The following is a 6,112-nucleotide window of genomic DNA, read 5'->3' on the forward strand; positions in this document are numbered from 1 at the left end:
TATATGTATATATAGGCACACAAGCATTTACTTAAAAAAGTAATGAGGAACACATGCTGTTTTATGACCTGATGGTTTCATACATTGTGGGTGCATTTCTTTATCAATAAACACACACACACCTTGCTTACCTTCAATCAGTCTCTCTTTTCCCTGCAGCTCAAATGGCCACAGGAGGCAGCATTTACACACAGCACTGCCCAGAGAGACTCTGAAAGATGCAGACACAACATAGTGGCACATGGGATTAGGGGAGCCAGATGGGATTCGAGGGCTGCCCAATGTAGGGAGGAAAGTAACATTGGGACTTAACTGTTACCAAACAAGAAAGGAAGAGAAAACGTGTATTTCACTTATGTGTATTTCACTTTTTCACCCCGAAGCTTCCTCACATAGTTTTATCCATCCACCCTGAACTGAACTTAGTTTTATAAATACAGTCATTTCTTTGGAGATGAGAACTAGACTTGAAAGACATGCTCCTTACACTTAAACATGGTAAGCACCAGAAAACCTATTTTCCCACTGGATTTGTGCTTCAAAAAGCATAAATACCTCCTTTGAACAAATCAAAACCCTAAGTGTTTTCAAGCTTATATCCTTTGAGTGGGTCAGCCAGAGTTTATTCCCATGAAGTATTACCACATTACAACTAAACAAGCTGTTAAAAAAAAAAGACCCTAAAAACCTCAAATGCTTCCAGCAACCGTATTTTCCTCTCATTTCTGTAAGAACAACAACCAGGAGTGTCCAAGTGGTAGCCAAGGCACCACGGAAAAACTACCAGACTTCTCCGTCCCCTTCCTTCTCCACAGGATCCCACAACTTGCCGGGGACCCCTTTGGCAGAGTAACCAACAAGAGTACCAGGCTCTTCAATGGAATTATAAAATAATGATGAGCCTTGACAGCTGTCAGGATGCTGGGGGCAGAGGAGGTAAGGCACTAAAGCAACTCTTTTCACTGCAGAAGTGATGCTTCCGGACCTACATCCTCATTGGATGATGAGGTACAAGTGGCCCAGCACTCCTGCAGTTCGCACAGTAGACGAGGCTCCAACAGTGCGATTCGTTCCACCCAGGGCAGTATGACCAAGGGGTAAACCTGTAAGTGTCCTGCGTGGGAAGGAACCAGAAGTCAACATAACCAGGACACACCCACAAAAGATGAGAATTAAAAAGATTATCTGAGAGCAATTTTAAATCCCGTGACAAAACTTGTAAAGAAACCTCTTCACTGTGTTTTTTTCCTTCATTCTAATAGAAAGTGTTTTGAAAGTAAATCTTCAAAAATATCAAACAGGCCGGGTGCGGTGGCTCCCACCTGTAATCCCAGCACTTTGAGAGGCTGAGGTGGGTGGATCGCCTGGAGTCAGGAGTTCGAGACCAGTCTGGCCAACATGGTGAAACCCCATCTCAACTAAATAAAAAATACAAAAATTAGCCAGGCATTGTAGTGCGAGCCCGGAATCCCAGTTACTCAGGAGGCTGAGGCAGGAGAATTGCCTGAATCCAGGAGACAGAGGGTGCAGTGAGCCAAGATTGCACCACTGTGCTCCATCCTGGGCTATATAATGAGACTCTGTCTCAAAAAAGTCAAATAGAAAAAACAAAAACCAGAGTATAAATCAGCAAACAATATCCCTGGAAGGCAATCTGGAACTAGGAATAACATTTTAAATATGCAAACCCATTAGCTGCACCATGCCATTCTAATACATATGGCATTACATATTTATGATGTGCAACACACAATCACTTATAATAGGGTTGGGCATGGTGGCTCATGCCTATGACCCCAGCACTTTGGGAGGCTGAGGCAGAAGGATCGCTTTAGGCCAGGAGTTTCACTGGGCAACAAAGTGAAACCCAGTCTCTACAAAGGTAAAATAAATAAATAATAAATACTTTATAATGGCGAAAAACCTTAAATGTCTATCGGTAGAGGGGAGTAGTTAAATTATGAGATGTTCGTATAATAGACAGCATCAAAAGCTATGAGGCAGATTTAGACACACTGATGTGTGAAGATATCCCTAGTTTAAGGGGGAAAAAAAAAAAGCAAGTTGATGAAAATGTTTGATTCTTTCATGTGTTTAAAATTAAATCAAACAAAAATGACCCACTAACAAAGAGGGAGAGGGGCAGAAAAGGGAGAGAGAAAAGGAGTCAGTGTTTGTATAAGCATGTTTTTTAAGTCTGGAATAACATGTACCAAATCTTTAATAATGGCTACCTCTATGGCACTGCTGTTGTTTGGTTTTATCTTTTTAGTGGGAGATTGAGAGAAGAGACATGATTTCCTTTTTACTCACTTTATCATTGTAAAAGTGAAAACCCATTAAATCCTAAAAGTCCTAGCTTCTTAGGATTCAAGCATGTTAAGAATCTGGCTTGCCAAGGTTCATAAATCTTTTTTTTCTTTTGAGACAGTCTCATTCTTGTCTGCCAGGCTAGACCGCAATGGCTCAGTCTCGGCTCACTGCAACCTCCCCCTCCCGGGTACAAGCAAGTCTCCTGCCTCAGCCTCCTGAGTAGCTGGGATTATAGGTGCCCACCACCACACCCGGCTAATTTTTGTATTTTTAGTTGAGACAGGGTTTCACTATGTTGGTCAGGCTGGCCTCAACTCCTGATCTCATGATCTGCCCATCTCAGCCTCCCAAAGTGCTGGGATTACAGGCATGAGCCACCGCACCTGGCCCATAAATGTTTTAAGATCACCTAAGCCAACAGGCCACACTGTGGGCTTTCACTCTTCTGTTTATAACACCTCCAAATGTAAATAGCATATTAATGTCCTCAGCTAAGCCATTCATCAAAAACATTGACCAGGACAGAGCCCAGCACATGACAGTTCTACAGCAGACCACCAGAGGCTCCTGACAGAGAACACAGGTATTCTGTGCATTATGTACCCATTTCACAAATGTGTTACATATACATTTGCTTCCACCGTAAGGAAGTGACTTTCACCACCTTGAGCACGTTTCTAGCCCCTCATATCTTCCCCATTCTCTGTAAAATGGAGTGAAGAATCCATTTTTAGGCTGATCCAATGGGAGCGGGTTATCAGAAATTAACGTCAGTGTTACTAAAGGTGGTATACAACCCCACACTGCTAAACTTGACTGACTTTTAAAAAGAAAAAAAAAAGAATTCATTTTTTTTTCTATGAAAAGTGGTTACATCTCGGTTCACTACAACCTCTGCCTCCCCGGTTCAAGTGATTCTCCTGCCTCAGCCTTCTGAGTTGCTGGGATTACAGGAAAGCACCACCATGCCCGGCTAATTTTTTCTTTTTTTTTTTTTGTATTTTTAGTACAAACAGGGTTTCACCATGTTGGCCAGGCTGGTCTAGAACACCTGACCTTAAGTGATCCACCTGCCTTGGCTTCCCAAAGTATTGGGATTACAGGCGTGAGCCACCTCGCCCGGCCAAGAATTCATTTTTAGATACCTCAAAAAATATTTGAAACATCATATTTAGTTCTTAATAAGTCAACTATTAACATAAATTTTAGCTGTTTTTGTTATACTATTTGCTCTCAATAATTGCGGTCTTGGGAATTACTTGTTCCACGTCTGAATTCCTCTCAAAAATAAAAGCTCCAGGAGTTATTACCTGTGTTCCTGCCCTGCACTCGGCAATAACACCTGGCACACAGCAAAGCCTTCTAATCTTTCTGATTTTCTAGGTCTGGGCAGGACAAGCTGATAAAGGTGGTTTATATAAAGGTCTAAATGGAGGAGAGCCGCCTGCGATTTTTCTTTTCTTTTCTTTTTTTTAACTATAGGAGGTATGGGGGAAACAGGAGACAGCAGCACATCCAAGGTCTTGGCTGGAGCCCAAGCTCCTGTCAGCTATGGAACTTGACCTCTGAGCTTATTTTCCCAGTTACAAACTGAGACTAGTACTCTGTTTTTGGATTGTGTGAGATTCAAATGAAATCATATTAGAGGAATTCTCTTTCTAAATGGAAAAGCACTTGACAGCCTTTTTATGAGACTTGGTCCATTTGATCAAATCAAGGTTGATGTGCTATCCCAGGACTTTCTAGACGTTATATCACACTAGGGTCGCCTTTTGTACGTGGTCCTCATGCTTCCGTTAAGGAGAGTTTCAAAGAAGGCAGCATTTGGTTTGAGTCCTAGATGTGAAATGACAAAGGAATCCAACAAAATTAGACACAGCTCGGTAGAAGCGACACATCTCACCACATCCCAAGACACACATTCATATGGCGCTGTACCTCGAGACACGGGCACGGCCATTGGTCACATGGCCACAGCCTTGACCACAGACCTGGTCACAGGAAGAGAAAAGAAGACACAGTAGCCTTTTTTCCCCTGTGGTTCTTGGTTGGTTCAGATCCTCAGGTTTGAGGGCAAATGATCCTGCTGTAGAAGTGAGACTGTGAATGACACCCCCCCACCACACACACACATACTCAGAGCTGTGTGGCGTGCATCAGTGAGCCCACCCATCAACGTTACTTTAATAGCTATCATTAAGACTGATGATTTGTCTGGGCGCGGTGGCTCACGCCTATAATCCTAGCACTTTGGCAGGCTAAGGCAGGTGGATCACCTGAGGTCAGGAGTTCAAGACCAGCCTGGCCAACATGGCAAAACCCTGTCTCTACCAAAAACACACAAAAAAATTAGGCTGGTGGTGCACGCTTGTAATCCCAGCCCACACCTGTAATCCTTCCTTGGGAGGCTGAGGAAGGAATCGCTTGAACTCAGGAGGTGAAGGTTGCAGTGAGCTGAGATTGCACCACTGCACTCCAACCCATGTGACGGGAGTGAGACTCCATCTCAAAAAAAAAAAAAAAAAAAAAAAGACTGATGGTTTATTTCATACAAGTCAATAGCTATAGTTCCAATTGGTGTACTCACTCTAAATTAAATACTTCAAACAGCAATCCAGATTGCCAAAAAAAATCCTCCCTTTTATTTAAACCCAGGCACACAATGTATTTTCCAATGTATATTTGTATTTAAATTTCTAGAAGTAGGCTGAAAATAAGATGGAGGCTAAATGCAGAAATGGATGATTCCATTGGTGAGCCAGATTGATGAGAACTTTAGATGAACAATAGCCTATTTTTTGTAGGAAAATGGATTGAATTCTTTCTTTCTTTCTTTCTTTTTTTTTTTTTTTTTAAGATGAAGTCTCACTCTGTCTCCCAGGCTGGAGTACAGGGGCATGATCTCGGCTCACTGCAACCTCCACCTCCTGGGTTCAAGTGATTCTCCTGCCTCAGACTCCTGAGTAGCTGCGATTATAGGCGTGTACCACCACAGCTGGCTAATTTTTGTATTTTAAACAGAGACAGGGTTTCACCATATTGCCAGCTTGGTCTCAAACTCCTGACCTCAAGAGACCTGCCTGCCTTGGCCTCCCAAAGTGCTGGGATTACAGGCATGAGCCATTGTGTTCAGCCATCAAAAATTTTAATGCTTTAAATAGTAAAATGTTTCATCCCTTGGTAATGATGTAATTTTTTTTTTTTTTTAAGACAGAGTCTTACTCTGTCACCCAGGCTGGAGTGCAGTGGCGTGATCTCAGTTCACTGCAACCTCCGCCTCCCAGGTTCAAGTGATTCTCTTGTCTCAGCCTCCTGAGTACCTGGGATTACAGGCATGTGCCACCACACCAGGTTAATTTTTGTAGTTTTAGTAGAGGCGTGGTTTCGCAATGTTAGCCAGGCTGGTCTCGAACTCTTGACCTCAGGTGATCCGCCCACCTTGGCCTCCCAACGTGCTGGGATTACAGACGTGAGCCACCACACCCGGCCAATGTGATTTTTAATTAGCTCAATATATATAGTTAGCACTGCTAAGGCAATCGGAAATAAATGTTTATATTCCATTAATTTAAAAAATATTTAAGGCAATCTGCAGAAGAAAAATAGGAGGAGGCCTTTTAACTAGTAGGTTTTTTAAAAGAGAGAAAATGATCTGCTTATCGGGTTTCAGAGATACTATCAAAGCATTGAGTCAAAAGCTCTCTCCAACCACATGAAATTGAGGATGCATCCCGCGGCAGGAGTGACAATAGTGATCTCTAAAAATAAGAAGCCCTTATCTCCGAGAAATTGACCTCCA

This window comes from Cebus imitator, unplaced genomic scaffold, assembly GCF_001604975.1.
Source record: "Cebus imitator isolate Cc_AM_T3 unplaced genomic scaffold, Cebus_imitator-1.0 Scaffold6, whole genome shotgun sequence".
Classification (NCBI taxonomy): domain Eukaryota; kingdom Metazoa; phylum Chordata; class Mammalia; order Primates; family Cebidae; genus Cebus; species Cebus imitator.